The 21570-nt window shown below is 39.5% G+C and overlaps 1 protein-coding gene across 3 annotated transcripts in view; it reads right to left on the bottom strand.

Annotated features, from left to right (window-relative positions):
• The window catches only part of robo1 (roundabout, axon guidance receptor, homolog 1 (Drosophila)), a 234593-nt gene extending 217722 nt beyond the window's left edge, over positions 1 to 16871 (bottom strand). For 2 of the 3 annotated variants that reach the window (XM_023274743.3, XM_023274745.3), the window contains exon 1: positions 16581 to 16871. The gene's annotated coding sequence lies outside the window, so the exon portion shown is untranslated. Of the gene's footprint in view, positions 1 to 15884; positions 15902 to 16580 lie in introns of those variants that run through there. The other variant, XM_035950236.2, reaches the window with a different exon arrangement.
• Between the last annotated feature and the right edge of the window lie 4699 nt (positions 16872 to 21570).

The following is a 21570-nucleotide window of genomic DNA, read 5'->3' as shown; positions in this document are numbered from 1 at the left end:
TGGTGGCTGGTTTAAGCTCTCACGGTAGAATCACACACCACTTGTCATTAATAATATCTCATTAATAACAGTCGTAATGAATCACCCCTGAACCAGATTATCTGACAGAAACCAATGTGTCTGTGAGTGTAGTTTTAATTGATGAAGCTCATCCTATAAACTGGTCAACTCATTACTCAATTTCACCTACACCATCAGCTGGAGGAGGCCGAGCTGCAGGTGTTTCCATGAATTTAGTCTCAAACACTTAGGTACCATTTCACTATTTTCTGCATATAGATACTTCATCGAACTCTATCTGAAAATGCACTTAGCTTCAAAATCTGTCACACTGCCATTTTAAAGAGACAGAAACAGACTAATGGAACAGAGGTTTTAAAATGTACAGATAAAACTGAGCTTGACATAGGGAGGCTACCAACTATACTCCATTATTCAATTCCATGCCAATGAACATAACTTATAATTCACTTTTTAATTTTTATTTTACAATCCATTTAATGCTGAAATCTTCAACATACAAATTCAGCAGAGGTGTTTAAATCTGTATTGTGTTTCCATTTAATTACACAAAGAATTGCAGTCATAAAAGCTCAAAGATTTTTTAAACAAAAGCCAGTCACAGGATGAGTTTCCAAAAGCACAGCACAGCAGGCTTTTTGCATTAATCATCATAAGGGTGCACTTTACTAACCCACTCTGGCAAATTAAATCCTCAGAATAATATCTCCATCATTGCTGTATTTCTGTGCTCTGACACGAGCATCTATCTGGCTTTGGAAGGCAGAGCAGCACAGCCTGCCAACTCGGAAAGACCAGAAACCATGGGGCAATAAAAAGTGACATCAGCAATGGGAAAGTTAATAGTGTGTTTCAGATGCACTTTCTGGAGGACAGGAGTACTAGAGGTTTCATTCACTGTAAGTGACAGCGGCTGGAGATTTTCTTCTGCCTCCCATATGCTCTTATGAATTTTAACCTAATCTGTGTAATAACTTATAAATGCGTAAGGCTCACAGAGGGGCTGACGTGACAGAGTATATCGTCTGGGCCTCGGCCGCATTTACAGTCTGTGTACAGATCATAGTAACAGCTTGTTTTCCTTATTCATCTATTCAATGTGATGTTTGATTGCAGCCAGGCAGCATTTCCCCAGTGTTGTGTGTTGTAAGATGTGTCACACTGGCGGTTGTGTAAGGTTGTTTCTGACTTCACGAGCCTATTTCTAACTTTGCAGAGCTCATTTCAGCACAGCTGTCAGAGAATGCCTCAAGCTGAATAAACAGAGTATAGAACCACACAGAGACTGAAGACAACATGACTGCAGGCGTTTGTTTCAAATTGGGCCACAGGCACTTTTTCCTTTTATTTTTCCCCACTACATGTTCTCTGTCTCGTTTGTAATCTGACATACTGCTTATTGCGCCTGTAGTGAATTATACTGAATCATTTATCTTTACAGGAGAAGTAAACCTGGTGTCATCAGAGCATGATGTAAGACAGCTAATTCTGCAAAGAGAATAAAACATTCATTATTCTATGATACAACAATGAATATAACATTACAAAGCTGTTTTGCAACACCACTCTGGGCTTGTATTTATCATACCCTTAAGAATTACATTTAAGAACACTCTACTGAGCCAACATTAAGCAAAAACAATCACTGAAATCGAATGACCCATTTATTCGTGACTTACTGCAAAGCATAAGAGATGTAGTTCTTGAGTAGCTGTATAATTAATCTATTGTGCTTCTAGCTGGAAGACACAATCACAGACAATACATTTACTCTCCATTAGCCCCATGGTTCATACTTGAGACATTCCTACATTTAAACCTCATTTTTCAAAAAATGTGGTTACAATTTCATTTATGTCAAATCTTGCATGTCTCCATTGGCAAGTAAAACTAAATTATTTTAACTTTAACACGTGTATCTTAAGGGAAATATATGTCTGAAATGGAATTGAAAGAAAAACCAAGTTGGATTATGAATGGAATTTAGCTGCTGTCATATGAGGTATTCAACAGAAATTAAATAATAGGATTTTAATGCTATGTTGAGAAGTAAAAACAATAAAGATGAAAGGAAGTGATTATAAGCTAAATCCGTCCCCAGAGCTTTCTGGTGTTTGTAGTAACAATTGCAGGATTAATTCATAAATTAATTATAATTATTATTATTTATTAATATTAATAATTAATAAAGTCATTGTATTGTATTGTAAAGGAGGCATTATAATAAAGTTAAAAAATCCACATAAGAAGGAGGTTGCGGTTGACGGCTGGGTCAACAAAACATCTGACTTAACATCAGAGACAGTACTTTTCATAAATCAAACCAGTTTTGTTGCTTAAACCAAAGTGTTGTCAGTATATTTTTAAATTCCTTAAGAAAAGTCTAGCTATGTATTACTGATTTTTTGAGGTCAAAAGAAATTTGATAAATAGCTTACTTTGTGCTTGGGAGTAAAAGTGAGTCATATAAGTCCAAAAGTGAACATTTACAATTTCATTAATAAGGGCCATGGTCTCAAAAACATCTTACTGGATGTCCGTCTCTCTGGAAATGGTCTAGTTTAAATCAAAAGTGTGAAATTGAAACACTTCTTCCTTTCCCTTGCAACATTCAAACCACTGACCCTGACAGTGGTAGACTTTCATGCTCCACAAAACAGCAGAAAAAGATCAAACGAGTGATATGAGACATGAAAACTATACCCAGATAAGCAGCAGCAGCTGCAACTATCACCACAGAGGAAGAAAGCGAGGGGGAAAAAAACAGGTAGATAATGAGAACACAGTGGGTTTGCACTGTCTTGTTGCTGACAGACAGGAGCAGTGGTCCTGAACGTGTACGTGGTTCAACAAGCCTCTGACATGGTGAGCCCTTCTCCTTGGGACTGTCAGCCTTCAGCAGAGCACATCATCTCTCCATGAGGATTTCATCACATTAGCCTAAGCCGGGTGCACAGATAGCGGCAGCAGCAGCTATACAGTATGATCCACAGGCAGACACACAATCACCAATTAGAGCTATCACACACACTGTAATTAGCAAGACTGACTGATTTGAGCTTGTGTAAAATGTATTCATATTATCCAGATTACAAATAAGCACATTCATCTAATTAGCTCGCATAGCTCACGAGCTTAATTAAAGTTAATACATTATGATACCCGAAAATCCAGAGATTACAATGCTCCAAGGTTCTAGTTAATTAGAGCATTCACACATTGACAGGCAGAGATCCCAGTCTCCCTTTCCCTCAGCCAATTAAAACTGAGGGTCAAAGTGGACAAAAAAAACTTTTCTTTCTGCTGTTTGTGAGCTTTTCCTACAAGCATTTGGAAACGTGAATGTGCCTGCGGAAATGACTACACTCTTGTTCTTTTGCCAAAATATCTTTTTCTTCTTCCAAATCTTCCTGTTTGTTTGGCATGAAATGATACTACCAGCCAAATCAAATTAGCAATTACAGAGCCTGTCATCCAAAAAGCTCCACCTTGGTGTTTGTTTTTATATAAAGCTTACAAAAAGGCCATTTTCAGATTCATCCCTCTGCAATTATCTTTACAGTGGCAGGCAAACAGAGAATACTGAGTCAAACATTCATTGACTTTCACACTATGTAGAATTAGCTTTGCACTCACATGCTGCACAAAGCTGCATTAACATAAAGTGCCTCATTACTGTATTGCACGGTTACCAGGCCAGCTTTGTTATTAATGGCAGGGTGTATCTGAAAGAAAACCGCCAGCGTTAATTTGTTGTCAGGGTCGGAGTATAAATCAGAAAGGGGCAGAATACAACCTCCTGAGATGCTGTCCTTGTTAACGTTCATCTCGTCCTCTTAAGTGCGGGTAACGCCCACACTCAACTAAAAACAGAGACTTACACAAAAGCATGCTTTCACACACATCGACATTTTTATTGTGTTTCAGAATTTGAGAGCACACGAGGACAGACATCAAAAGAATTAAATGTTACTACAGCTCCACCTTCATTAATAGCATGTCAAGAGAGAATTATAATACCAAAGATGGGTTTTCAAAATTGCAAAACTGTTAACGTTCGCTTAAAGGGACAGTTCATCATTTCAGGAAACATACTTATTTGCTTTCTTGCTAAGAGTAATCGAGAAGATCAAAATAACCACATCTATGGTCAGTTTTACAAACATGAATATGTCTATGAAGGCTTCGGGTACCTTGAAAACACAACATTTGGGGAGCAGATGTGTCGCGTATTAGATCTTTTTACTGACTACACCTGCAGCACACATACATTGAATGGTTGTGACAAAACAAGACGATGCACTTTAATATTGGGATTATTGTGTTTTCAACTTCAGTGAAACTCGAAGTTTTTCACAGTTTGAGTAACATGGATAAGTTAATCTGCATACGTGTTCAGTGTAGCAACTGCATAACAGACTTAGTTCTGAAGTCTAAGTCTAAGTTTATCCATCACACAAAGCTGTTTAACTCTTGACTATTTTCAGTAGGACAAATTTAATAGAAAAACTGTGAAATTAGGTTTTGTTTCCCCAAGCTAAAATAATGCCTCTTAGTTCCTATCACACAACAAAAGTAGAATATGTACTTTCCTTTTAGAATTTAATTTATGATACCAGTACCACTGCTTTGCATCATCAGAAAACCAGAAATTATCAGGAGTCGGTAGGCAGATTTTGGTACTTTCAGCAAGCTGTATCCCTTTTGGAGAGCAGCAGATTTACAGACGGCGCACACTGGCTTGAATTCCTATTATTCTATTTTATGACTTAAGTACTGATACAGTGCTTCACTGATTTATCTTTATTTTCCATCGAAACAATGCACATAGATAAATATCGCTGTAAATGTGCCAGAGTTAGCCAAGTGGAAAATTTTTAAACGTTGTCCCTTGGCCTGATGCCAAGGTCAGAAAAGCAATATGGATAACAGAAAACTCCAATGGAAACGCTGCAAGTACTTAAAACATCAAGTATGTCACGTTGCAATGTCTTTTTAATACTATACTAGGAAATGATCCTAGGCTGAATTTGGGAAAACATAAGGCAGTAAACACATATACCATAATGCAATGCTGCTTACAGTTATTGCTATGTATTGAAGAAACACTGAAATTATACTTTAAAGGGCACCTGATGGGGAAAAAAAGATGATGTTACTGACTGTCATAACTTCCACCTCTTTTAATGTGATCCAATACAGTTACAGACAGACAGTTTATTATCATATTTGCTTGAGTCATTCATAAAAGCTTTCGCAAGTGCATTTTGCTATTTAGGGGTCGCAAAAGGTTTAAAAAAAAAAAAAGATCACTTCTGAGTGTTAAAGGCAAAGTGAAAGAGCCATCTATAGCACTCATACCACACAGAGCAAAAGAGGAACTGCAGGTGTTTCTGTTTATAGAAGTCAATACATGGACAAGCAGTAATTTGTCAGTCTCAAAGTACAAGATAATTATATATATGGAACTCTAACATGCTCAAATGGAAGAAATGGTAAAAGCAGAATCACTAGAAACAATTTTTAATGAATAAATAAGGTAGATTAACCTTGCTTCTCTAACATCTCTAACGCCTAGTTTGTATTAATTTGTACTTAGGGGCTACTAATTTACAATGCGCATACCATCACTGTAATGTAGGATGACAGAATTTTTACATAATATTTAATATATAAAATTAAGATAAATGGCTGAAAAAAATGGCTGAAAATCAGTTTGGTCTCTCTGCTGGCCCCTAAATGATGCAAAAACCATTATCGGTTCTCTTCAGTCTATCTCAAGAATGGCAGACTTTGAAAAAAAAAAATCCACTTGTTTATTCGTAGTGGAAGTAAGTGGAAGACAACTAACTGGCTGCATATTGAAATCTACTTTTATAACATACAAGCCTACAATACTATCTGCTTAAGTCATTCAGATATACTCAACAACTGACCACCAGCAGAACAATGCAATTAACATCCCAGTTACATCAAAGATGGAACACCAACAGTTGGGTTGCCCAAAAATGGCATTGGTTTTTGGTCATTCTTGCATTCTCTGAGAGTCAGTTGTTACTATAAGAAGAGGAGGTTGTGCGCCTTAACGGATTAAGAATGAGTTTATAAATAAGTTGTATAAATTTCTACTAAGCAGAGTTAAAGTATGTAAATATTTACTCGCATCAAAAGATAAATAACAGCCCAAGGCTTGCATGAAAAGCGGCAGACTCCACATGGAAAATATAGTCATATTTAAGAGGTGTTAGAATATATACGCTACCGGTAAAAAGTTTGGACACATCTTCTCATTCAACGTTTTTTCTTTATTTTTACTACTTTCTACATTGTAGATACATGCTGAAGACATCAGAACTATGAAGCAAGATATACGGAATTGTGTAGCAAACAATTGTGAAATAACTCTAAATATGTTTTATAGTTTAGATTCCTCAAAGTAGCCATCCTTTGCTTTGATGACTATTTGCTAACCCTTGAACTTCTCTCTATAAGCTTCATGAGGTAGTCACCTGAACCTATTTATTCAAAACTGAAGGCCCCCTGAACCAGCATGGCTACCACAGCATCCTGCATAGACAAGCCCTCCCATCCGATTTGCATTTAGTTGGACCATCATTTATTCTTCAACAGGACAATGACCCCAAAACACACATCCAGTCTGTAAGGGCTATTTGACCAAGACGGTATTTCACAATTTTTGTTTATTACATAATTCCATATGTGTTCATTCATAGTTTTGATGCCTTCAGTGAGAATCTACAATGTAAGTAGTCATGAAAATAAAGCAAAAGCATTAAAGGAGAAGGTGTGTCCAAACTTTTGACTGGTAATATATATACATAAATATAACATTTTTGTATACTGCCAAAGTCTATGGTTTTGAAACCTTTGAAACCCTCCCCTTCCAGGAATCCACAAAACTACTAAAAACTGATCTCTGTGTTTCAAAGTTACAAAAATATAGGTTTTTGCCATGAAAACAGTCCCTTCCTGCTTTAAAATGTATTGGATGTAAGTCTACGAAGTTGCCTCCTTTAGAATGTGCAGATCTACACTTCTCCACCCATCTCTCCACTGCAGCTGAAGAACACCATCTCACTTACAATGCTGTTAAAACAGTGTAAAACTATGCTACCATGTGCTATATAAGGGTAGTTCTGAACAGGAATCCTGGTATACAAAGCTCCATCCTGCAAGCTGACTGGATCCTGTTGCTTGTTTCATATTAAACCGTGGCTGCTTGAATCTGTATTCTTGGGACTTATCAGTACACTGTGGTTGCAAGATGCTAATGCTCAGCCATAGAATTGACAGCTTAAGTTATTCATAATATTTTTGGCATAAAAATAATCATTTTCATTGGAGGGAATCTGTAAGAGATGAACACACTAAAGATACCAAGTTATAGATAATAAATGGAATTTAAACAGTGAATCAAAAAATTTGTGTGCAAAAGTTCGGAAAAAAAAGGTTCAAGACAGTAAAATGAGAAAGAACAATGATTTCTGCATTGTGACGTGTCCTATGGACTTGTAGTTTATCTGTCATGAGTACTAATTTATTGCTTTTTATTCATGTATTTTTTATGACTTCCCCTAAAAGAAGAAATCAAGCACTTGCACCAGTGTGTCTGTACACAAATTCACATAAACAGACATGAAGAAACCCATACGAGAACACACAGATAAACACAGACACTCAAACTAGCAGACAGTCACAGAGGGTATTCCTGTCTCCTGCACCCTGATGTAGATGGATGTCCCCGGCTGCTGATCCTGAATCTACATTAGGTCATTACAATAAGCAACGAGGCCCCAACGAAACCCGCAAAGTGGAGGGAGCAGAGCAGCTCGGGAGGAGAACTACTCTCCCAGCCCTGTGGGGAAAACAACCCTGACACAGTCATCTGTCTTAGTTACACAGGAGTTAGACCTACTGACACACACACAGAGGAGCCGTGCTAGTCCATGCAATCTCTGCTGCTTTGTTATGATACTGCATTAAAGGGACTAATAGAGTGCATCTAAAAATATTGAAAACATCACAAGGGGGGAAAAGGAGGTTTAGGTGAATATAATGGATGACAAAAGTATCAGGCTAGTGGGGGTTGTTGGTCAGCTCGTCCAAGGTTAGAAATAACCTCGCTGCGGCACAGGTGACTTCTGACCCTGGGCGTCAGGTGAAGGTAATGCAGGGAGGTTGGACCAGGTCATGACAGAGAGACAGGCAGAGATGAAAAGTCTGGAGAGGAGGAGGAGGAGGTGGGAGGGAGAAAAGGCGGGACAAGGGCGTCACTGCAGTGAGCTCTCACTCAGTCACCTCGAGGCTGGCTGTGTTTACGGAGCTGTCAGTCACGTGGTGGGCCCTCTCTCAGGGGACACGGGCCACCGGGGCGATGAGAAAATAATAGCTCCTTCTGTCAGAGCTTCAAGGGACAGGGGTCTGATGGACACCACTGGGAATTAGACCCAGCCTTTGGGACATATCCCATCCTACACTTAAACACAGGCAGGACAGATACCCACACAAGGAATGAGGAACAAGAAAGCCATCACAGTCTTGCCAGTGACATTGGTATTCATATTAGGAGCCCTAAATATTTGTGATGAAGTCTTTGCACTTGCTGAGTAAACAAACTGGATTTTTAGAAGGTCACTAAGGATGATGCAGCTTTCATTTTCTATCAAAATGACCCAATCTTATGGTGATAATATATCTGTGAACAGGACTTTTTCTGGAAACTGAAACTTCAAGAACTGACTCACAAAATGTCAGCCATTTACATCCAAGAAATATTGAAATTCTCAGAAACACGCTCAAAAAAGTGATGTTTGCTCTCTGTTTGTCTGCTGGGTTTGATTTAAGGACAGTAAAGCTTGTCAGTGCAATGTCAGCCAACTCTAAAATCATGAATGCCTGGCCATCCTCAAACGCATCAACAAAGAGAGTTCTCAAAGTGCAATTGAGCTTCACAATACAAAAACGGCGTACGGGCGACAAATGTGATTGATTTCCTATCTCGGAATATTTTCAAGTCTCTGCCAGTTAATTTTCATATTGAGGTGAAATGAATAGCAATCAATGGCAGCCTGGCAGGACGGAGATCAATTTTTAAAAATTGTTCTATGTTTTGGAAGATAGCCATGTGCGGAGTATACACAGTTTGCAGTTAATGGAGGAAAACTATTGGTTTGCTTCGAAAGCAAGCAGTGCCAGATTTGACATAAAGCTGTCGTCCCCTTTACTCCACAAGGACAAGTCAGCATAAAGAAATGCAGTCCCACTGTATAAGACAGCTTCAGTATGGCCCTCGGTGATGAGCAGGATTGGAAACCACTGCTCCATCCATAAAATCAGACTTTAAATCAGGCTGAACCTCCATTAAAGGGTTGAAAGATAGCCTAGTGGAGCTCATCATTAGTACAAACACTCAGAAATCATGGGGTAGCATCTGTTTTCGGCACATCCTCCCACATCAATGCTCAGAGCAGTAGGCCTCGGGGAAGGGGGGCGTACAGACGACTATTCCCCTGTCCCTTACCATGAATAACAATCTCTACCTCCAGGTAATTAAAGGGGACAAACGATGTCCACGGGGCCACACCAGCCCATCATTAAGGAAAGCAACTACTGCAGGATGTGTACACACACAAGGAGAAAGAGACTCTCTCACAACCGTCCAGGAAACATAATGGCAATTGATTTTGCGTGGGGAGAGAGCACATTTCAATATATCTATAGCACAGATTAATCCATGTATCTTTTCTTTTTGTCTGCCCGAGTTAATGCAATGCTGCACATTTTATGCTTTGTTCTTAGCTGCCTCAAAGGGGGTGTCTGCTGCCTTTGTCTCTGCCGGGAGCCCAGACAAGATGATGTGCTTCTTACTCATGACCTGGCCTGTGTTGCGGGTTACCACTGATCCCACAGGCTGCATACACAAGACACACTACAAAGACTAGCAGAGGCAAACAGAAATAGACCCGTTTACATCCTCACTGCTGACAGATTATTCATGATCATGTATGGAAGTGAATGTATACAAACGCATCATGTGAATTTATGTGCACGCAAAGTACATTTGACTTTGTTGCAAAATTAGAGCAGCACAGACATCTGAGACACAGACAGACAATATATGCCAGCCGACTGTGTACTCTTCCTCATCCCCTTTGGAACTGAGTATTGACATCAAACACTGAGCCACTGCTGAGCACGCACAATCTCAGCCACTATGTTTAAAGATACTGCATGAGACAAACAACAGCATGCAAATAACAGCCGGCATCCTGAATCCAAGCTAACGTGGACAAGCTGCAGAAGTGACCTTGCCGTGTTTTTTGTGTTCTTGATGAATTTGCTATCCAGTTTTGCCAATGTTGCACAATAAAAGGCACATTCGTCATAATAATATGTGTGTTACATGCAACACAGAGAACATGTCAAGCCTGGAAATTGAGCTCCTCTCCCCCTAAGAAATAGAAAAGCAGTCACTGCACCTAGGCATCAGTGATATCCGTGGCACTTGAAAGGGAGAAAGTAGAGCTAGAGGAGAAGGAGGCGGCAGAGGGAGAGAGAGAATGAATGGGGTGACACTCTTTTGATAAGAAAAATGTGGTCGTGAGTAGCCCTTTGCTGCCTCAGCCCAACACTTCAAACTGTGTCCAAGTGCAGGACAGTCCCAAATCAAAAGACACTTTAAAAACACCCCAAGTACAGCTCAGAGCCTCCCACCGGGATTAAGCTGTTTTATGACTTTAAAACCTGCTAAATAATGCAGCACCCTACAGCAAGAAGAAACACAAAATAATAGACCGCAGACATTCTGCCAAATGCTGGGCAGTGTTAGTTCCACCGATGTAGGGTATGTCCACACTCTAAAGTGGAGTTTTGTCACAATATGTTGCAGCAAGCTCAGAGTAGAGTAAAAAAAAACAAAACAAAACAAAACATTAAGATATGGTACACAGAATCGCAGGAAACTGTACTTTTATTAGTAAAAGTTGTGTCAACATTACTAAGTCGGATGTGATAACATTTACATATCCCTTTTCAACACAAGCCACAACTGTGTGTCAATGCATTAATTTCACGCACATGTAATTTACTTTAGTTATGTGCAGCAATAACATGAGGCTTTTCCACATTTCAGCACCAATATTGGTCCAAAAACATCTGAGAAAGCAAAAGATAATGCTTGTGTATCTAAATCACAAAATATCCTTCTTCTATGTATTCTAAACAAAGACGTCCATAAACTTAAACTTTCCTGCAATAAATACTAAGTCTGTAACAGGTCAGATTAATGAGACTCAGGAGATGATGTTTAGTTTGTTGCTTGAAGCCGTTTGTAAGAGTCTTTCCTCTGAGATTATCAAATGCTTCAGACAGCAGCAAGATCCATATGAGCATCTCCAAAGCTAGACAGCTGCATACATTTAGGTATACAGAAGAGCAGCAGTAACTTCATTATTACTTGCAATTACCTTACACATAAACTGGATGATCTAACTCTAAGTTACACTGTTTTCTTTACTATAGGTGAGCTGTCACACAGAGTCCAAGTTCATAATCTATGCTAGTTGAATCATTTGTTATATCATAACCATCCTTAGGTTGAGTCTAAAGATCCATTATAGTTGTCTATATAGCTACATAAATTTTACTGTTGGTAAAGTAGTATTTAGATTATCAATATTTATTAGTTATTTGGACAGTTCATTAAGCTTTCCACTAGTTTAGATTCAGTATTTTATTTTTCCCAGTGCATTAACATACATTATACATCACTTCATGCACTGTCCAATATTGCATGTAGACAAATATTGTGTGTATATTGTGGCTGTATCTTTCTGTAACTGTACGAAATATGTCTGAACGAAGCCATTACGAACATTAACATAAAAATGATCTGTGTTTAAATACCAGCATTTTTGCAGATTATTGAAATCAGCAAAGTCTGATAAGGGTTTAAGGTTCAGGGTGGGCGTTGCTAAGAGACGTCCAAGATGTCACCGGAAGTTTATCAACAACATACATCTGTTCATAAACTACTATCGGTTTAACACACTCCTATCTTATCAACAAATGAAGCGACTTATACTGGTAAGTTCATAATTCACTCAGAATGTGGAAGCTAAGGTAAGCTAACTAACTTTCACTGAAGAAGCGAACGGAGGCGAGCTAGCTTAGCGTGCTAACGTTAGCATTTATTCCTACCTGCTGCGTCGGCGGCTCCTGTTCACCCGGCGTTAGGTAGGTCCCATATTATACAACGGAGAGGCTGTTTAGTTTAGCCGTCTGTTTTCCTCGGGTTCAGTGGTAGGGATGGAAACTGACAAAATAACTGTGAAAACCTGCAGCAAGGAAATTAGCTTTTGCAGTCCTCCATGATTTCGACTAAAACACACCTGACCGCACACCTGCCTATCTAATTAGTAACTCTAATTAAGGTGGCGCTGTCAGACAGGAAACATATCATTTCTGTGACTGCAACCAAAACAAACACTAAGAATATGCAGCGCTATATTAATATACGCAGAATTTTTGCCCTTTAGCATGAATTAAATGTGATTTCAGTTTGACATTAACCTTTAGGATATTGTAAAACTAGAAACCCTATGTGTTACCCATTATCTCAAAGGTTGACAGTGAGCAGCGGAGACTGTTTGCATCCACAGAATGGTTTTCTGAGCATTTACATTTGTCTGTAAGCGTTTTGGTGTAAGGAAGCCTTGTTCACGCTGAGGAGGCTGACAGGCCAGGAGCTTATCGCCTGATGCAGGGGCATGAAGCAGCTTACAGCAGGTGTACAACACAAACCTCAGGAGAGGACAGCAGTCTATCACAAAGGCTTACTCCCAGTACATTTGCTTTAATACTAAGTGGCAAGCAACTGAGGAATTGCGCCCATATTTTTAAAATGTAACATTTGCTATAGTGAGGCAGGCGTGGGCACGTGCGTCTTAGTGCCAACTGCTGCTGATCGAAATCATACTTTTTGGTGGGTCGCATTACTCTGAGTTGTAGAGCAGTAAATGCACAGTTATCCTGAGACAAATCATAGAGTACACTCTCAGCCACATTTTCCATCTCTTCCATTTCACACTTTATGGAGCTAGTACATCGGTAGGACATTACAGATTTGGGGACAGAACAAATTCCTCTTCCGTGACAGAATGTTCATACAGAAAATACAAACCAAAACCGGCCCAGCAAACAGGAATATGTGAAAGCAGAAAATCAGTAATAGCCATCATTAATAAAACCGCAGACCCATCAGTATCCCCACACTTTGATATACACTATATGCATTTATGCCATGACCGGAAATGGGAAAAATCTGAGTGTTTGAAAGTGAGTGATGCATAAGCAATCTGCAAGCACATACACACACAGAGTGTATAATGAGGGATTTTTGTACAGCAATCTCCCAGGTACTTAACAGCATCAATCTGTGGTGCTGCAGATTGTCTGTTTGATTTACACAACACTGAATCTCCTTGAGAGGCAACCATAGATATCTTACTCCATGCCTTTGATCACCATCTCCACTATCCCATTCTCACTCTTCCCAACAGCATCCATCCTCTTCTCCTTTCCCTGATGTTCCTGTTTTTCTTATTTCACATACAGATGTAAAATAGAAACACTTTCAGTGATAATAATGATGTGAACATTTCAATTTTCATTAGTTTTATTGGATTATTTCAGGAATAATTGTTAGAATAATATTCAAATAAATGTTAAGCTGCCCTTGTGGCATACATTAAATCTAGAAAAAGTGATTACAAATTGTAATCCTCTTCCACTGTGTCCCCACCTGCAGATGAATGACAAAATCCAACCAGTAAATGCACCCTAACTCCCTCCAGACATGACTAATTGACTTGCCACCATGGGTGACTGACATGCCATCCAGAGGGCACAATAATGGCCGTGTCATGAGGGAATGATGAGACCTGCCGACAGCTAGCAGCGCTCGACCTTTTTGCGTGTGAGGTCGGGTGTCAGAGGGAACAGGATCCCCCTTGTTGTCGGACCCACAGCCTCGGGGCTCTGCGGGGATGAGCCACAGCTGACGGGGAACTGGAGTTTTTCAATCAAGCAGCCGTGCAGGACAGTGATTTCATTCGGTGTGACAGTGGAATGAGAAATAAAAACAATAAAATAGAAATCAATCGTCAGCAGCCTCGGGGGCATTCAAACGTCTTGAGGGCGGAAGGAAGGTGAAGGAGAATGATGGTAACTTCCTCTGTCATTTTTACCTAACAAAAGGTTATTATTCTGTTTGTTTCTGTAGCTGGAATGTTTTCTATTCTGGAAATCCCTGCGGTTTGGAGTTTGGTTTATTGTATTGTTAAAATCCTTTCCGGTCCTCTTTTACCAGTGAATAAGTGAATCAGGGAAAGAGATTGCAAACACAATCATAATTCTGCATTGCAGTTCTGGGGGATTTATGAGAGAAAAGCCTGTGTGCTTTTCAAGGAATCGTTATTCACACATTCGTTAGTGTTGTTGGTTTTGCATGCTGGGTATTAATGTCTTATTCACTTTCTACCTCCTGTCTTATTTCCAAATATCACTAATCCTGTTAGATGAAATCTATTAATGTTCTGCTTTGGCTGCCACACACAAAATTCCAACTCTGCCACTAAGCCCCAAATTTGCCATGAAGGCATATCTGGCCCGCCTCTCTGGATTAAAAGATTTAGTGAGGCAACCACAGACGTGTGACCAGCAGTTCACAGTGGGCAAAGTCACCCATTCCACAAACAAAAGCAAGAATAAGCTGCAAATAAAGTGATTTTCATTCCAGCTATTATTCCCCTTCAATATGCCCCTAATTTCTCATTCATTCCTGTATTGTATCTGATCTCAGTTTTTGGACTTAATTAGCACCATTTTGATCCAGTGCGATGCATCCCATTCAGCATGTGGTCATGACAAAGAAAATGATAACATACTGACGTGTGGAGCAGATGTGCAGTGAAAAGGAGGAGATAAGATTACAGCCAAAGAAGCAAAATTATTCTTCAAAAGCCTCTTTCCTCATAATATAATAAATGCAAAACAAACACAAAAGAACAGTTGATAATTGAATTCTGCTAATACAGCAGGAGGAGGCTGATAAAATTATTGTCATATAAATCTTACTATGGCCATTAATAATTACTTGAAGCAAAGTTTTCTCCACACAACAGGCAGTAAATGTGAGCTTGTGATGTAAAGTGAAAGCAAAGCAATGATTGGAAAAGCTCCCATCATCTCTACAACTGAAGAATGAGCAAATAGATAAAGAAAAAGAAGACAAAAATGCTTGGAAAGCCAATCAGTCTGTTAAGTGCCACTGTGCCAAATGCTGTCAAGACTGGTCAGACTTCCACACAGTATCACAAAGAACTGACTACATCACAATCTGGAGCATGAGGAGAGAAAACGTGAAGCGATGCCACAACAGCAGCAGCAGCGTGGCCGAATCTCCACCTGTGTACAAAAATTCTCACAGCCATGTTGTAAATCTCAGAGAAGTGCAGAGCGCCGGATTAATGATAAGAGCAATCACAGGCAGGAGGCTGCTCACAGTGGGCGACAAACACACAGCAGCCTGGTACACATGTTTGGACAAGACACGTAAAAGAAAAGCCCAGTCGGGGAAAATAAAACACACAGACATGCAAAATTGTTCATTTTTGTGCGAAAATGTGCCAAAAGTTCATATAATACCCAATTTGTAGCAAAGCAAAGTCCCTGAAAAGACTGAAAACTGTAACACTGGTTTCACTGACATTGTGAATATATTGTATAGTCACACAATGCCACTCTATACTTTAAATCTTGATATTAATTAAGCAGATAGAGACCTTTGTTGACAGCTTTATAATTCCTCCTGTGCTCATTCAAATCATATTGATCCATCCTCCCTCAGTGTCCGGTGCAGTCCCTGCTGAGATGCTGCTTTCAGTGCAGTATCTCTGTACTGGCTGCACAATCCAAAGATCCTTCACATCCTGCAGGTAGATTCATGAAGGATCCCTGAAGGTAGATTTATAAATCGTTAATTCCTACAACCAACCCACATGTGCGCACAGCTTCAGTCTTGTCCCTGCTCTCCTGTGATGCGACAAGCCATGTGGCCAGTTGGGAAACTTTCAGCACCGCAGAGAACGAACAGCTCCGCGACAGCAGTCCTGTCAGTCTGTCAGTCAACAGGCTGCTCTGACAAGTAACACACACCTGTCAAAGCAGGTGCCTTCACAATAAAATGCTGCTTTTGATGTATCCAGAAGATCTGACTTGTAGGAGTAAACTGTCTTGCTTTGCGCACTGTGAGGATTTGCGTAAAGGTAGCAGGTTTTACGCATAGCCTGATCCGAGCCTGTGTGTCTATGCAGCGTCTATAGTGAGCAGAACTGCAACCCAGCCGGAGTGAATCATACAGACAACACTGCACAGCGAGTCTACACACCGGCAGAAAGAGCAACACGCACCATTTTCCCTCCACCAAACTGCGCTCTTTAACGCACTCTTCACACACACGCGAGTTTAAATCAACTCACCTCTCCAAAACGATGCTGCCGCGCGTGTTTGCCACTTAAAATGAGAAGTGATCCATACCGGCGGGTCCGGAAAAACTTTTAGTCGCTGTTGGGAACGAAACCCGGGGAAGATGCACAACCTACAAACCAGTGATCGAGAGACTGGACGCCTGGTTATCCTTCTTTCTAGAAACAAACCATCGGAAACCAAAGCAGAGTCCTTTTGGGTGAAGCTTATCCTTCAGGGTGGAAAAGAAAAAGAATATCCTGTGCCGTTTTGTACAGTGCGGGTTCAGTGCAGCAGCGGAGAGCCAGCGCATACAAATGTGTCCATGCTTCTCCTGCAGGGAGCAGCCGCGTCAGGCTCGCTGGGTCCTAAAGCTGCGCTAAACTAATGACACTGCTACCAACCCCTGTGTCTGTCAGGCCACTGCAACGAAGCAGCCTCCAGAAATGACTGGTTTTCACATGACAGCACTGAAAAATGTCTCAATTCTCACTCTTCTAACCCTTAAACCCTCATGTAAAATCTATCAAACTCAAGCCTTTTACTGAATAATGTGTTGTTTTCTTATAGAATGATGTTTTTATTCTACTTTATTCCAAGAGATCAGTTTTTTCTAGAGGGGTTTCAGCATGAAACACTGTTGGTCTAATTTGCCAAATAAAAATGAATGAAATGACTTGCTCAGATGAATCGTTTGCACTTGATGCGTTTCATTCGAAAGCAGTTTCGGGGTCAATAGCTGGTCCATCATCAGTTGTAAGAAACAGCAAAGTCTGGAGAAGCTATTTTATAGATACAGTACAGGTTATGATGTTTGGATCACTGACTCATCCCATCCAAAATACAAATAATTTTATTCACCCCTGCACTGGGATGACAGCTCAGTGTCTACCAACACTGCTGCTTCTCCCACTGGTTAAAAAAGTATTATTGGAAATTGATTGCATTTTGCGTATTCCATGTGTGGGCAACTGGACAAAGCCAACGCGCTTCATTCATGCACACACGGCATCATATGCGCAAAGGTGTTGGGTCAAGTCTTATAAATAGGAGGGTGTGACGTTTAATTGTTATCCTCTCAGTTGCAATACTCATCTCATGCCTTTTAAACAGCTTTGCAAAACACAGTGATGCATGATGAAAACAGACCTCCAAATTTAAAAAAAAACAAAAAAAACAAAACGTATTCTCAGCTGGTATCTGCATGTGGTAGGTTGTCATTTTTACATGATTTAATTTGTTTAGATGTATAATCAAGTTAAATAAGTAGAATTTTGTGCAGTAACCCCTCCATACTTGGATAATAATAGGTGGTTAGTAAAAAGTGTCTGATCCAAGAAGTCTATTTCAGAGTCTTTATTAGTCTTTAAGTGTTTTTGCTCCTTCAGAAAACGCACCACTTTTCACAGTTTATTATACAAAACACTATTGGCAAGTCTTCAGATTTAATGCATATCTGTTTGTAATCTGCCGTGCTTAAAGAGGAAAAGTCTTTTTTACCCTCCTCTGTAAAAGGAAAATGTTGCAAGGACAAAAGATTCTATTTGTCTTCAGAATTGAATTTCTATATTGATGCATTTATGTATTCCATCATCCTCTTGAATCAGTCCATCTATTCATGCATTGTGCCTCCCATTTCTTTTCCTTCCTGTTTGGTGATTCACTTGCCAAGCCATTTTGCACTCCAGTATTTGTATTCATTTATTTATTTCTTTATTTTTTTACAATCTCATGTATTTCTATAAGGGTAAATATGAACATAACCTCTCCTCCTGTCAATCATGGCAGATGCTGGCTTCTTGGAATGGATTGAACAGACATTCGGACTGCAGCTCTTCCCTCTCTGCATCTTAACACGTCTGTCTGGTGTGTCCAGAGAGGGAGAGGGGTCACATCCAGAGGGAACGGGGAACACCAGTCAATCTTAATTCTACTCACAAACTCATAATCCACCACTTGCACCTGTGGAGAACCTTCTCCTCTTAGAGCTGCATATGGTATCTGTTAGGCAGCAGTGCCAAGGAGGTCGGTGCTTCATGTCTAAATTGATCTAAATGCACCCAAATGATAAGATGTGCTGTCTGTTCAGTTGTTTAATAACAATTATGCGTCATTATATTTTGGGCTAATTAATTTCAAGGTCCTTGTATGGAGGTTAACTTGACAAATGGCCGTCAATATTGAATTGGACAACTGCATACTGCTGGAGTAAAGTGGTTTATTATTACGGCAACTCGCCAATGAGCAGCAAAGGCGTATAATACAGGAAATCTGCTGAGGCTCTGCTGTGGCAAAATACAGTATGAGATAACTATAATAATAACAGCACAATAACTAAATGTTTCTTCTTTGCTAAGTGATTTAGTTTATTTCTGTTAATTTATTGCAAAAAGGGCAACACAAAATGCTTTCCAGGGTCATAAATTTCCATAAATTACTTTGGTCTGTAAAACTGATATTGGTATTAATATTCTTTTTTTTCCTGAGCGTTCATCAAAACCTGGATTGGACATATATTAACATTTTATGATAAATTGGGGGTAAAAAAATAGTCAAAAACTACAAATGCTCTCTAAGTATATGTAGTAAAGCTGTATAAGAAGCCATGATCTTATCAAACTGATAGATGGAAGAAGGGTTGATTCATGTCCAAATATTTTCAAATCTGAACAGTGTTAACTTGAAAAATTAACAGCTATCTCAGGATTTAACTAGCATTAGTGGTTATTTTTGGCCAATTTTGGGTGTCGTGGAACAAGCTGAATGATGATTACCCTATAAAGTCATTATACAGATACATGAAGTTAAACTGAAATCATGTTTCTGGCAACCTGATTAATGAAAGTCTGACAGTCACATTCTTTTCTGTATTTGGTTTCCACTTATACCTGAAGGAAATATCATTCTCTTTACTGTCACCAGCTAATTGCCAACTTTGTTTGTCTGCAGATTGTAAAAGTGCATGTAACATACAGAAACTAGCCTGCATTTCAAAATGTGGTTGATGAGAGCAGAATCGTGGGTTGGAAACCTACACTATAAAAGCTAAATGCTACATAGAACTGATGGAAGCTGCAGAGTTCGGTGATAATTCTCTGCGTTTGTCACTGTAAATGACCCCTCCTACATTATACACCGTCAATTGGTCCACTGTGAATATATAAAAATATTGACTAATGCAGCTTTGGGACTAAAGGTATTTCAGTAAGACGAAGTAAACATTAGGAAACATCAGTCACATTATGGCTTAGAGTCATATATGTTAAAATTATCCGTAGTTCCACTCCAAGTAAATTCCTTTTTATCCATGCGCTGTCATTTTTCGAGCCAGTGAGATGCCATTGTAGGTCCTGCAATATGTCAGAATGTGATGTTGAAAGGCAGCTAAAGTTCAAATCCATTTACATTCACTTGGTGCTCCTGGATGGAGAAGAAAACTGAGGAGTCAGCTACTGAGACCATGCTTGATATGCAGGATAAGCGCCTGCATCTGCAACTTGTTAATCATATCAAAACAAGAAAGCAATGACACGCAATGAGGTCAAGCATCAGTCTTGAATAAACAGAATAATACTCTCATAATCTTTTATTCATTATTTGTCCAAGCACACAGGTGCTGCTGCGGAGAAAAAGCCATGTATGATTCAGGTTTTTACACAGCATAAATATTAACAGATTGCAGATTAAATTGCATTCTTGTGTTGATAGAATATCTGTTCATGGGATCAAGAAAAGAGCTGCTATAGTTAGTGTGATAACTTATGCAAACCACTGTCTCACACATTGCCTTGAGCCTTGGTGGTGTGGCAGCTGGTAGGTGGGAGAGTGTGACATGAGACTTTTCACTGGTATTAACACGACTTTTACCCGAGATCTCACCAAGCATCTATTCTTTTATTTTGTTTGAAGATAATGCACCATCAGGTAAACCACCACCTGCATACTAAGGTCTGAATTTCACAGGTACTTGATGGAATGATGAATGGAATGAATTTTACGCTTCTGTTCAGCTAACCTGCAGCAACACTTTGTAAGATTTCGGTGTGTGTGCGTTTCAATAAGGAGAACAGATGGCGAGAAAACAGAAGTGGTTGCAGATGGGCACTGGTTGACTTGAACATTAACTTGTAGACAGACCAACAGGTCAGCTTTCCAGGAAGACTGCCACATGTTCAGCCTAACCGGCCAAAAATATCATGCTGCTATTCAGATGCTGAAATGCTTCGATCCACATGCACGCTCACACACTGAATAATGAGAGCACAGCACAGATACACCTGAGTGTTATTCTGGTGTAACAGGTCTGACAAGCAGTGTTTAAATATCTGCTTTCATAACATGAATACTGATTAAAACACAAGACAGGTGTGAGAGAGTAAATACTGTTTCCACACTAGCTGCAAACAAAATAGTGGTTCCAGCTGCAGTATTGTACCTGATGGGCAAAGAGAGAAAAGTCTAAGCATTTGAAGTGCATCCTCTCTGCGCAATATAGAGCCAAAGCTTGTGGAGTTGAAAAAATATGAGTTAGATAGTTACTTTTGATCAGCTCACATCAAGCAGATGTTTCTCTCCTTATTAGGATGTGATATTTTGGACCAATATGGAAATACTCAAAGTCGTTTCTAGTTGTAGTGACAAAAATACTGCAGGTTGTTTGTTTGTAGGTGCATAGGGCTATGCAAGGAAGTGACTTACAACATAACACTATTGCCTTTAGTACGTTTAGTGTACGTTATTATTGTAGTACAAGGTAATCTACAATACTAAATATATTTAAGAAAATCCAGCAGAAAATCCCATTTGTGAAACTTATGAAGAAAAAGGCCTGGAAATGTATCTCAACACATTATAAAGCTTCCATTTCTGAGTTTTGTAGTCCGCTCAGATTTAACAGTGAGCACAATAGTTTGGTGTCATTTCAAAGTCAAGAAAGCCACAAACTGGCACAAAGCTGAATAGCAAGAAAGCAAAACTGCAGATTCAAAGGCAAGCAGGAAAAAA

Source organism: Amphiprion ocellaris, chromosome 7 (genome assembly GCF_022539595.1).
Source record: "Amphiprion ocellaris isolate individual 3 ecotype Okinawa chromosome 7, ASM2253959v1, whole genome shotgun sequence".
In the NCBI taxonomy this organism is placed as follows: Eukaryota; Metazoa; Chordata; class Actinopteri; family Pomacentridae; genus Amphiprion; species Amphiprion ocellaris.
Note: the sequence above shows the minus strand (reverse complement) of the source record. Positions and strands in the feature narration are given on the sequence as shown.